A 13967-nucleotide genomic window follows, 5' to 3' on the forward strand; every position below is an offset into this window, starting at 1 on the left:
TGTAATCATCTGGTTTAATGGTTGCATAATAGTTTCATATAGAAATGTAATTTCATTTGCTTAATCATTTCCCAGAATTGAAAAGTTAGATTGTCTGCAGTTTTTTCCAATGATAAATAATGCTACATGAATATCCTCATGTGAAATCTTTGTCAGCATTAGTTTAGGATTGATTTTTTACAAAGGAAATTAGTTGTTATACCATAAAAATGTTTTGAAGACTCCTCATTTATATTGCTAAATTGCTTTTTCAGAAGTGTTGTATCAGTTTATACACCTGGTACCTGCAAACCTTTAAGCTTGAGATCAGGCTAAAATGTGGCTGTAAAATGTTATGACTGGCTCTTAATTTCCCGTACTTAAGGTTAATAATAACTGGTAAAAAAAGGTCAGCATTTGGACAGAGAATGAATGTTTCTCAAGTGATTCATATATTACTCAAAATGTCATGGAGTTTCTATTAAAAATGTCCTTTGTTGTCCCTTGGCTATCACTTCCTACTGCTGCACAGTTAGGAAGTCTTGATATGTATTAGTGGCAGTCAGATAACACCCTAATATGAGTCTATCCTATACTAATATGAGTGTATCCTATATGAATATGAAGTAGAGAGCTGCACATTCTCTACTTCATATTCATATAGGATATGGCCTATTTGTCTTGCTGGATTTTTAAAAAAATGGTAGAAATAATCCCTAAACATTGTTCCTGTGATTGCAATTAGATTTCCAAAACTGTTAAAGTTTCTATTTGATTACTTTTTTTCTTGTCCTTAGAGTTAAAAAACAATACCCTGAAGCAAGTGGCTTTTGGATCTTTTGGGAAAAATGCTTTAAGTTCAGCATACAAATGAATACAGGACTGAATTTCCTAATCACCCTAAATCTTGGTTTCTTTTTCCTTTTATTTTAACAACTGTTCATTTCTCATTAAGTCCATATTACTGGGTATGACTAATCTTATTCAGTTTGGCTGTATATTTATGTTTAATTTCAAAATTAGGTCCTTAGCTTCTCAAACACAGTAATTATTCCCTGTATATTTTTGTATCCCCTGAAAGTGTTAAAAAGTTCTTTGAACATAGTGGATTCCTCATTCACTTAGACAGAGTTTTAGTGCTCATAAAATATTCACATAGTTTCTATATTTTTTGGCTACCATTGCAGTTTTATTGGGGCCATGTGACTGTTTCTGACCAATAGACAGGGAAGGTTTGACTGAGCTTAGATAGTTAAGAGTGAGTATGCTCCTGTTCACAATAGCAAAGACTTGTAACCAACCCAAAAGCCCATCAATGATAGACTGGATAAAGAAAATGTGGCACATATACACTGTGGAATACTATGCAGCCATAAAAAGGATAAGTTCATTTCCCTTGCAGGAACATGGATGAAGCTGGAAACCATCATTCTCAGCAGACTAACACAGGAACAAACAATCAAACACCACGTTCTTACTCATAGGTGGGAGTTGAACAATGAGAACACATGGACACAGGGAGGGGAACATCACATGCTGGGGCCTGTCAGGGGTTGGGATGCTAGGGGAGGGATAGCAGTAGGAGAAATACCTAATGTAGATTCTGGGTTGATGGGTGCAGCAAACCACCATGGCATGTATATATCTATGTAACAAACCTACAAGTTCTGCACATATCCCAGAACTTAAAGTATAAACAAACAACAACAACAAAACGAAGAGTGAGTGTGCTGCTACTACTCTCCCTTACCCTGATGTGGCAATGTTGGAAGCCAAATATTTAGATAATATATCACAACGTGCAGTCTAGATCCCTGCATCGCCGAATGGAGGAGCACTGGAAATTCCCATGATCCACCTCAGATTTTGTGTAAGTAAAAAATAAACTTTTGTTGCTTGAAACCACTGTGATTTTCAGGTCTATTTTTTTTCTCCACAGCAAAACATATTCTATCTTGAGACACTGCCCTTAAGCAGCTCACAGTCTGTGTGAAGTAAGCACGTTTGATTAATTTTGAGTAGGTGGTTGGGAGATAGAATGACCTGTGGACCTTGAGGTTCTCCATGGAACAAGAGTGCAATCTGATCAGTGTCTCTGGGTTTTGGACTCTAGCTATGTAGGAGTTTGGGGAAAAACAGCCTCATAGGGCCACAATTTCCTCATTTGTAAAACACAAGAATCGGCCATTTTTTCTGCTCTAATTCCAGCTCTGTTTATAAGCAGCCATGAGAGTAGAGGAAACAGAGACCATAAGGACAGTCATATCTTTACAAAAAGAAGTACTTTTCTGTGATTTACTGGTTAGGCCCTCACAACACTACACTTGAAGTAGCAGATGGAGGCAGAAAGGGCCATTATCTTCTAACTCACACATAGATCTTTCAGTCTGTCTTTAGGGAAGCCACAAAAATTTGTTGCAACACATTTATTACTATCAACAAGAATATCTTTTCTTTAGAAAGAGAATACTTCTAACACTGTCAAACTCCTGTTTAACCTTCCACACTGGATATTGCATCTTAGGGCAATTAAAATATCTTTTCATCCTTTTACACAAATAAAGTTAGTCACTACCTCCCACATGCTCTCTCTACATTCTAGACACACTTCCATGATTTTATTTTTTGCATAGTATTTTATTATTGTTTTTAAAGTAGGTGTTTCTGCTCTACTGGATTGCACACTTCACAAGGAAAGGGCTTTTCTTCATTATATCCCTAGGGTCTAACCCAGAGCCAGTACCCCAGAGCCACTTAATAAATGTTTCTTAAATAACCGATTGACAAGCAAGTGGATCTTTCATTGTAACCTAATGCTTCAAGATAAACTGGGCTTGGAAATGGATGAGACAGTGCTAGTACTCAAATCAATTTGCTGGTGTCATAATCTCCCTCCCTTGCCACCTTTTCTCTTTTCAGAGCTGGGCCATTTCTAGGTTACTTGCTATGCAGTTACATTACAGAAATCATCTTTTAGCTCTAACCTCTTAGCTTGTTTTGCAAGAGAATTAGAATGTTTAATGCATTTGTGTTGCTAAAGAGCTTGAGATCTGCTTAGGAAAGTCACTTTAGAATGCCTAAGTGCTAGTATCATAATATTTATTGAGAATTGATAAATAGAATTCTTAAAATAGTCTTGTTCATTGTGGTATCACTGAAGGCATGCTATACTAAATCCCATTTGTCTTGGATATAGGATTTCTGGAAGATGAATGAAAAGAGGACATTGTTGGATTTTGGAGTGGATTGTATAAGAATGAATAATTTCTGTCAAGTTCTCTTTTCTTAAAGTGACAAGTGTTAGAAAAATGCCTTTAGCCATACCTACTTGGGCTGGGTAATTACAAGTTCTAAAAAACAGGTAAATGCCAAGTGTTGACAGATGGAGAATATGAGAAGCACCTCAACTTTGAAGTCTGTCCTGGGATGAGGCAGAGGATCTGCAGAGTCACTCCAGTCTAGAAACTCTAATGTTAGATATGTCATTTTTGGTTGTATCCATTCTCTGCATGAGGGGAGGCTTTATTCTTTGGTTGTGTGAAGTTTGACAGTCTTGGTACTTATGTCAGTCATTAGCAAAACAACCAAACCAAACATGTCTTCAATGCTGAGAAAGGATTTCATGATAGAGCTGTTGCTGACTAACGTGGGACAGTCATTTTCATTTGGGAGAACTTGCACAGTGACTCTGTGCTGTGGTTTGAATGTCCCTTCCAAGACTCATGTTGGAACTTGATCCCTGATGTGGCAGTATTGAGAGGTGGGACTCTTAAGAGATGATTGAATCATGAGGGCTCTTGATCTCAGACTTCTCAGCCTCCAGAACTTAAGAAACACATTCATTTTCTTTATAAATTACCTGGTTTTATGTATTCTTTCATAAGTAACAGAAAATGGACTACAACCCTCTGGAAGACGGTGAGAGGAAAAAATAATGTAACTTTACCTGATGATGTTACAAATCCTCTGAAGTGTATATCATACATTGAGTCTAAAACACTGCCTTTTCTCCTGCCAAAGAAGAAGGGAGTGCTAGACTTAGGCTATTCTCATTCCACTTCCTTGCATTGCTGCTTGGATACTCAGCTTTCTCTACAAAGTTTCTTTTGATAGTCATTTAAATCTTTTATTTTATTTCTATAAAAATATATATAGATTCTTGCCTAGTGCCCCCAAAAGTCCTTCCCTCTCTCAATTTTAAGTAATGAACATTCCAAAATAGAGAAACTAGCCCAGTTTTTGCTCCGGGGGAGTAATCACCACTATCATTATCAACAAAAACTTATAGACTACCCCTTCTGTGTTATATTTATAGGAACATTTATTGAAAGCTTACTTAGAGGTGCTGACACTGGAAAAATTCAGGGAATTTTCAGAGTTACCATGTAGCAGAGGCAAGAACACAATCTAAGACATATAAATTCAACCTAGAACTATATCTAAATGACAGCTCAATACCCATCCGTATTTAGCACTTCTCTCGGAAAGGTAGGCTTTTTTGGTAAACATTTATTTTAGTTTCAAAGGTACATGTGCAGGTTGGTTCTATAGAGACATTGCGTGTTGTAGGGCGTTAGTGTACATATTATTTCATCACCTAGGTAATAAACAGTATCTAATAGGTAGTTTTTCGATACCTACCTTCCTTCTACCCTCCACCCTCAAGAAGTCCCCAGTGTCTATTGCTCCCTTCTTTGTGTCCCTGTGTACTCAGTGTTTACTCTCACTTTTAAGTGAGAACATGCACTGTTTGGTTTCCTGTACCTGTGTTGGTTCACTTAGGATAATGGCCTCCAGCTCCAATCATGTTGCTGTAAAGGACATTATCTTGTTTCTTTTAATGAGTGTGTAGTATTCCATGATGTATATAAATCATATTTTCTTTATTCATTCTACTGTTGACAGGCACTTAGGTCGATTCCATGTCTTTGCTATTGTGAATAGTGCCACAGTGAATATACATGTGCATGTATCTTTATGGCAGAACAATTCACATTCCTTTGGGTATACAGCCAATAATGGAATTGCTAAATCAGATGATAGTTCTGTTTTAAGTGCTTTGAGTAAACTGCCAAATTGCTTCCCGTGGTGGCTGGATTAATTTACGTTCCTTACAATAGTGTATAAGTATTCTCTTTTCTCTGCAGCTTCACCATAATCTGTTACTTTTTTGGCTTTTTAATAATAGCCATTCTCACTGTTGTGAGATGGTATCTCATTGTGGTTTTGATTTGCATTTTTCTAATAATTAGTGATGTTGTGCATGTTTCCAGATGCTTTTTGGCCATTTATATGTCATCTTTTGAAAAGTGTCTGTTCATGTCCTTTTGCTGACTTTTTTTTTTTTTTTTTTTTTTTTTGAGACGGAGTTTCGCTCTTGTTACCCAGGCTGGAGTGTAATGGCGTGATGTCGGCTCCCAGCAACCTCCGCCTCCTGGGTTCAGGCAATTCTCCTGCCTCAGCCTCCTGAGTAGCTGGGATTACAGGCACGTGCCACCATGCCCAGCTAATTTTTTGTATTTTTAGTAGAGACGGGGTTTCACCATGTTGACCAGGACGGTCTCGATCTCTTGACCTCGTGATCCACCCGCCTTGGCCTCCCAAAGTGCTGGGATTACAGGCGTGAGCCACCGCGCCCGGCCCTTGCTGACTTTTTAATGGACTTGTTTTTTGCTTGTTAATTTGTTTAAGTTCTTTATAGATTCTGCATATTGGACCTTTGTCAGATGCATAGTTTGCCAATATTTTCTCCCATTCTGTGGGTTCTGTTTACTCTGTTGGTGGTTCCTTTTGTTGTGAAGAAGCTCTTTTGTTTAATTAGGTCCCATTTGTCAATTTTTGTTTTTGTTGCAATTGCTTTTGGCATCTTTGTCAAATTTTTGTCCACGGCCTTCATGCTGTGGCACAGCTGAAATGCGTGGTATTTTCTATGTTTTCTTCCAGAGTTTTTGTAGTTTTGGGTTTTACATTTAAGTCTTTAATCTATCTTGAGTTTACTTTCATCCATGGTGTAAGGAATGGGAGCCAGTTTTAATCTTGTGCATATGGCTAGCTAGTTATCCCAGCACAATTTACTGAATAGGGAGTCCTTTCCCCATTGCTTGTTTTTGTTGACATTGTCAAAGATCAGATGGTTGTAGGTGTGCATCTTTATTTCTGGGCTCTCTCTTCTGTTTCATTGGTCTATGTGTCTGTTTTTGTACCAGGTTTATGCTGTTTGGTTACTGTAGGCTTGTTGTATAGTTTGAGTCCGGGTAATGTGATGCCTCTCACTTTTTCTTTTGTATTGCTTTGGCTACTTAGGCTCTTTTTTGGTATCATGTGAATTTTAAAATAGTTTTTTTTTTTAGTTAAGTGAAGAATATTATTGGTACTTTAATAGGAACAGCATCGAATCTGTAAATTGCTTTGGGCAGTATGGCCATTTTAACAATAATGATTCTTCCTATCCATGAGCATGGAATGTTTTTCCATTTGTTTGTGTAATCTCTGATTTCTTTAAGCAGTGTTTTGTAATTTTCATGGTAGAGATCTTTCATTTTCCCGGTTAACTGTATTCTGAGGTATTTTATCCTTTTTTGTGGCTACTGTGAATGGAATTGCATTCTTGATTTGGCACTCAGCATGGATGTTATTGGTGTATAGAAATGCTACTGATTTCTGTACATTGATTTTGTATCCAGACACTTTGCTAAAGTTGTTCATTAGATATAGGAGTTTTGGGGCAGAAATTGTTGGGTTTTCCAGGTATAAAATTATACCATCTGCAAACAGAGATAGTTTGATTTCCTCTCTTTCTATGTGGATGCTCTTTATTTCTTTCTCTTGCCTTATTGGTCTGGGTAAGACCTCCAGTCCTATGTTGAACAGGAATGGTGAGGGTGTGCATCCTTGTCTTTTTTTTTTCCAGAATAGATGAATTTATTGCCATTCACATATTTCATAGAAAAAAAAGTAGCAAACGGGTTAGGGTTGTAAAAAAAAAAAAATCAGGTTTATACAGGTTGCTCTATTTACATCTGGGAGCAAGGCTGTCCTGGCATCAGGCACAGCAACTACACTTGTCCAACGTCCCTTTGTGGATGCAGCCCTGGGGACACTTGGCACAGCCCACAGGGCAGCAGTAGCATTAGCTCTTCTTACAGGAGGTGCATTTGCACTCTTTGCATTTGCAGGAGCCGGCACACCAGCAGGAGCCACCAGGTAAGCAGGAGCAGTTGGGGTCCATTTCGAGGCAAGGAGAAGCAGGAGTTTCCAACCGAAAAGCAAACATGCTGTGGCACAGATGAAATGCGTGGTCACATCCTTGTCTTGTTCTAATTCTCAAGGGGAATACTTGCAGTTTTTGCCAATTCAGTATGATGTAGGCTGTGGGCTTGTCATAGGTAGCTCTTATTATTTTGAGGTATATATTTCTTCAATACCTATTAACAGTTTGTTGAAGGTTTTTAACATAAAAGGGTGCAAAATTTTATTGAAAGCGTTTTCTGCGTCTATTGAGATGATAACATAGTTTTCATTTTTAGTTCTTTTTATGTGATGAATCTCATTTATTAATTTGCATATGTTGACCCAACCTTGCATCCCTGGGATAAAGCCTACTTGATTGTGGTGGATTAGCTTTTTGATGTGCTGCTGGATTCAGTTTGCTAGTATTTTATATCCATGTTCATGAAGGATATTGGCCTGAGGTTTTATGTTTTTGTTCTGTCTTTGCTGGGTTTTGGTATCAGGGTGATGCTGGCCTTATAGAATGAGCTAGAGAGGAATCCATTCACCTCAATTTTTTGGAATAGTTTCAATAGGAATAGTACCAGCTCTTCTTTGTACCTCTGGTAGAATTTGGCTGTGAATCCATTTGGATCTGGGCTTTTTCTTGTTGGTAGGCATTTTATTGCTGATTTAATTTTGAAAGTCATTACTAGTCTGTTCAGTTTGAATTTCTTCCTGATTCAGTCTTGGGAAGTTGTGTGTTTCCAGTAATGTATCCATTTCTTCTGAGTTTTCTAGTTTGTGTGCATAGCAGTGTTCATAATAGTCTCTGAAGGTATTTTGTATTTATTTAAATGAGTAAATGTTAATAATGTCCCCTTTGTCATTTCTGATTGTGTTTGATTCTTCTCTCTTTTATTCTTTATTAATCTAGTTAGCAGTCTTTCTTATTTACTCTTTTCAAGAGTCAACTTCTGGTTATGTTTATCTTTTATATGATTTTTCCTGTCTCAATTTCCTTGAGATCAACTCCGATTTTGATTATTTCTTGTCTTCTGCTAGCTTTGAGGTTGGTTTGCTCTTGCTTTTCTAGCTCTTCAAGTTGTGATATTAGGTTACGAATCTGAGAACTTTCTAAATTTTTATGTGGGTGTTTAGTGTTATAAATTTTCTTCCTAACACTGCCTTAGCTGTGTCCCAGAGATTTTGGTATGTTGTATCTTTGTTTTTATTAATTTCAAAGAATTTCTTGATTTCTTCCTTAGTTTCATTAATTACCCAGAAGTCATTCAAAAGCAGATTGTTTAATTTTCACATAATTGTATGGTTTTGAGCAATCTTCTTGGTATTGATTTATACTTTATTGTGTGGTGGTCCAAGAATGTGGCTGGTATGGTTTCATTTTGTTTTGTAATTTTATAAGAATTGTTTTATGGCCAATTGCGAGGTTAATTTTAGAGTATGTGCCATGTGCAGAGAAGAATATATGTTTTTGGATGTAGAGCTCTGTAGATGTATATTGGATCCCTTTGGTCAAGTATTTAGTTTAGGACACCAACTTGCTACTCTGTGCCTTTTAATTGGGGCATTTAACCTGTTTACATTCAAGGTAAATTTGCTATGTGCAGATTTGATCCTGTCATCATGTCGTTAGCTGGTTGTTGTGCAGACTTGATTGTGTAGTTGCTTTATAGTGTCAGTGGTCTGTCTACTTAAGTGTGTTTTTGTGGTGGCCTGTAATGGTCTTTTGTTTCCATATTTAATACTCCCTTAAAGACATCTTGTAAGGTAACAAATTCCCTCAGTTCTGGGGTGATCTCAGGCTTTATGTTCCCTCCTCAGCTTGGGGGCAGCAAGGACAGGGATCTTGGCAATAGCAAAGGCAGAGGGCCTTTCACTTGTCTCTTGGGGCTCCACCCCAGAGAAACGCAGGGCTGCTTCCAATCAGAGCATTCTGCCAAGGGTGGGGCAGCTGCATTTTGGGCCTAAGTTGGGGGCCCTGCCTGGTGATGAGCCGAAGGGTGAGGGGAAGATAGATGAGTTCCTTCTCCTTAGGGAGACTGTGGTATGCTGGAAGTGTGAGTAAAGCACTCAGGGCCTTCATTCCTTCTCAGTCTGAGGGCAGCAGGGGCAGTACCACTCCAGCAGCTGTGGCAGAGGGACTTTCAGTTGCCTCTGGGAGCTCCACCCCAGAGAAATGAAGATCTGTGGCCAATGGGAATGTTCAGCCAGGGAGTAGGGCAGCTGCACTGTGGCCTGAGCCTGGCAGCTCTGCTTGGTGAAGGGCAGGGGGTCAGATGCACACAGGGAAGAGAGACTGGGCTCTTTCCTATATGGTGACTGTGGTGTGCTGGAGGCGCAAGTAAAGCTGTCAGGCTCTTTGCTCCTTTCCTAAGGGCAGCAAGGGCAGAACTGCTGCAGTGGCAATGGCAGGGGGCCATTAGTTGCCTCTTGAAGCTCCACTCCAGGGAACCAGAGCCACTAGCGGTGGGAATGCTCAGTTGCTGGGCTGAGGCAGCTGCTCTGCGGTTTGATGAAACATAGTGGGTGGGGGTTCACAGGGAAGAGAGACTGGGCTCCACTCTGTGTGACTGCTGCTGTGAGGCCCTTTGTCCCTTCCCCAGCCTGAGGGCAGTAGGGCTTGTACCATTGCAGCTGCAATGGGAGAGGGTCTGTTGGTTGTCTCTGGAGTTTCCTCCCCAGAGAAATGCAGAGCCAGCACCAACTGAAGTGTTTGGGCCGGGGCAGCGTGGTTGTGCTGGGGGCCCAGGTCTAGAGGCCTTGCCCAGTGAGGAGTAAGGGGGGCCGAGACCCATGTGGAAAACTGGCCGCTTTTTCATGAGGCAGCTGTGCTGTGTTGTGGCCCACATTAGTTAGAAAGACAGGCTTCAGCGCTCCTCTGGTCAAAGGAAGAAAAAATTTTCCACCCAAAGGGAGAGTAGGAAGTATGACTGAGTGTGGATGCAGATGGTTTACATGATCGTGTGTAGAGTGTGTATGGGAGATGGTGAGTAGAAAAAATTTTAGTTGGATGTCATTGACCTTATGTCTTTGAAGCAGAAGTTGGAGTTTTCTGCTGTGAGTGGTTGAAGGTGGTGGCTTGAAAAATGTGATTATTACTCAGAGTAGTCCGTAGATTATCAGATGATATGTCTTCAAATCAGAACAAATGTAAATTGCAGGAAATTACAGAACTTAGTTTTATTCTCCATCTCTATTATGATGATAAATCCTCCATCACTATTAGAGACGATAAAGCCTCCGTGTCTGTGACTTCATCCAACAGCATGTATGCTTATGGAATAGCAGAGAACTGGCTGATATTGAGATGTCATTTTTAAAGCAGTATTTAATGTTGTGTTAGACTGTATGGAACCTAATATTACCTGCAGCTCGAGAAACTGGATGAAGACCTCCCCAGGCCTCAGTGAATTCTCATTAACTCTGAGAAGCCAAATGGAAGACAGGAGAAGCTGGCACTCTCTCCCTGCACCTCTGTGAGTGCCACACGTCATGCTGCTTTCTCTGTCTCCTCAGTTGTCCCAGAAGAATTGGGCAGGGTACCCATTCTACATACTTCATAGAACTTTGGGGATGACTGAATCGGAAATGAAACAATTCTGTTTTACTTTTTAATTTGGTGGCATTTTCTTTTTTGGAAAGATCCACATTGAAAAGACTCTTTTTACATGGCTTATCTGTTCACAATTTTAGCAGTTTGTCTGCATTTTTATTCTGATTTCAACTATTACCCCTCAGAAGCTTTTCATGTCATGTTAAAAAAAATTTATTCTTCTCTCCACAGCCATTAAAAAAAGCAGAAGTAGATATTGCTATTCAGTAAGGAGTTGCTATCATTAGCTCAGCACATCAAAAATCCTCTGAATATAAAAGGATTTCTTCTGAAATGATATAAAAATTAGAGTATTTAAGCAAAGAATACCATTGTCATAAGCATTTCGTTCCAAAAGAATTCAAACCTTTCATTTCTCACTTCTTTTTCTTTTTTTTAAAAGCATAATTTCCATTCGATTTTTTCCAGAGGATAGTTTTCTTCAGTCTTTAAGGACTCAGTTCCTTCTGCAGGCTTCGGTGGACATTGTGGGGCAGCAGCAGCCACTCTAAATCTAGATGAGAAGGTGTTCAGGCCTGCTGGCTTCAGGAGATCCATTCCTGACTACTTTGCTGTAGCCACGCAGTAATGGAGCTTCCTGACAGTTTGGGAAGCACATGGGCAGCGAAGATCCTTGCTTTGGAAATGTCCCTGACAGTAGTGGCCTCTACTACATCTTGAATAAAGAACTTAATGACCTTGTCCTTGGGGACACATTGAACACAGTTCATACAGTGAAAAGGCTGCACGTGGTTGCAGCCCTTTTTAGCTCCAGCATTGTTCCTTCTCTTCTTTATCACCTTGGAAGCGAGGACCTGAGAGAGCCTCACTTCTCTTCTTTCTAAAGTGCTAAGCAGAGAAAGTTTAGTGTCAATACTTATAAAAGCACATTTTCCTTACTAAAGCAGCAGCATGGCCTTCTGGGTAATAAGGCAAATTAAAATTTAGGAGGACTGGGTTCTTTCAAACTCAACCTGACCTTGGCTATGCTGTTTACCCTCACCTGAGCCTCAAGTTCCCCATCTATAAAATTGGACTCATAATGTCATAATGATCTTGCATTTACACACTCCTTTGAGGATGATAAAGGGAAGGTACTATATAAACCATGAACGTTTTATTCTTTATAGTTTTCAACTGAGAGTATTACTAACTAGGTTCAGAGCAGATCAACGAGGGATAGGAAGCAGAATTTTTAAAGAAAGGTTAAAAGTTGTGCAGAAAGCAAATATTTTTATATTAACTTACATAATCCCATGAGCTTCCAATATATGTCTGGAAATGCTTTTATAGGAAAGACCAAATGGCTCAAACTCATATGAAGAAATTTCACTTGAGAATCTTGTTACTCAGCTGCAGAGGGAATTTTGCATTTGTCAAAAATATAGTCAAATTATATTTAATTCCCCTACATACTCTAGTAAGATGTTAGATAGCCATGCTGGATGAACACACGTATATTTGAAACATTTATTAGACATGAATTATCGCACTGCATGTCTGATTAGTAGAAGTCCCCAAGGAAGCATAAAACTGTATTTTTAGAACAGATGTTAATTATCTTCATTTGGCATAATAACAGCCCTCTCTGATGTCCATGGATGTTGATTCCCAGAACTAGACCAAAGGATGTTTCCAACAGTAGTAATGTCAACAAAACCAGCAAGAGTCCCGTAATCTTTCAAGGCAACTATTGCTTCATATCTAAAATAGATTACTGTTTACATTAATAAAATTTACCTAAACTAAGTGTGATCAAGGTGTTGCTTGGAGGAGAATAGATGAACTGAAATAGAAAAGATTTAATAAGACCTTCTGGGTCATATGATTGTGAATTGAGAACAGTTGCTCCAACTTGCTCTCTACTCAACAGTTATGGGCGAGGAACAGCACTAGATGCTGGGAGGGTAGGAACTAAGCAAACCTTCTGTACATACAAAGAATTCTCTGAATCAAAGAAGAAGCTAAGTAAAAGAAGAAGAACAATAACAAAGTACTAATTTGGGGATTAAATATTTTTGGGGTAGGAGGACGACTCAGGCCTTTGAATGAGTAAAGTGTGTGCAGAGAGGTACTGGCTAAAAGGGTAAAGCAAATTATGGAAGAGAGGAAAGGAAAGAAAGTGAACAGAAAAAGTATTAAAGTTCATTGTTTATCAAAGACTGACAGAACCGTATGGAAAACTGTTGAAATGATTTACATTACTTGGTGATGGAAAAATGACTTTAAATGTGCCTACTATGCACTCATATTTTCGACTAAAAACCTCTGGAATTTCCTTTCCGGCATTTTAAAGGAAAGGATGTAGAGACGTATTCTGTCATCAGAGGCTCCAAACATAAACGATGACTTGGCTTGAGGCATTAGCGAGTGGTGGAGACTGTGGTGAGTCTCAGTTGCTAATTATATTAGGGAAAGGAGCCTGAACTTTATGACTCCTTCAGTGCAAAGTCCTGAGATATAAGTAAATTTCTTTACACTGTTTTTCAGGACAAAATTAAATTTGGCCTTCTTGACTAATAGGTCACTCTAGATAAGTTTATCTCACGTGAACAAAGATATTTCAAAGCCTAAAAAAGTACAACTCATTCGCACAGCGGCACTTTATATATGAGCATTTGGTGCCCTGTTGCTGATTCCAGGCAGCATAAACTTTGTACAGCTGACATTTTCTGACTCAACTTCTGCTATAATTGAAATTACTTTATTAAACAAGCTTGAATCATTTCAATTACTTCGTGGCCTGGAGTGCTGTTGGCGTACATGATGACTACATGCTGATTAAATTAGAGCTTGTACACCCCAGAAAGATGTGCATACCAGCAAATGCCTTTCTCTTTCTTCAGTATAAAAAAAGCTCTCTCTAATTCATATTCACTGGATAGATCCCTTTGGGTTGTATATTAATATTCATAAGATAAACCACATAGCTAAAGCAGAAGATTAAAGTCAAGTCTCTTAATAAAGAAGCAAGAGTAATGACTACAGTAAAATCTCCAAAAATGCCATTATCCCCCTGAAGAGTGAACACTACTACTGTACATGTGTTGGAGCTGAGCAAGAGAACAATAAAAAGTGAATTATTGCGGTGATTTGGATTTTAAGATCCGCTAGAGAGGAATGAGCAAACACAAACACTTAGACTAGTAGAAAAGGATATCAG

The 13967-nt window shown here is 38.9% G+C and overlaps 1 pseudogene; it reads right to left on the minus strand.

Moving 5' to 3' along the window:
• Positions 1-7021: 7021 nt before the first annotated feature.
• Positions 7022-7207, minus strand: LOC105709221 (metallothionein-1X-like; annotated as a pseudogene).
• Between the last annotated feature and the right edge of the window lie 6760 nt (positions 7208-13967).

The sequence above is a fragment of the Aotus nancymaae genome, unplaced genomic scaffold, assembly GCF_030222135.1.
Source record: "Aotus nancymaae isolate 86718 unplaced genomic scaffold, 86718_ANA_hifiasm-v0.15.2.pri h1tg000006l, whole genome shotgun sequence".
In the NCBI taxonomy this organism is placed as follows: domain Eukaryota; kingdom Metazoa; phylum Chordata; class Mammalia; order Primates; family Aotidae; genus Aotus; species Aotus nancymaae.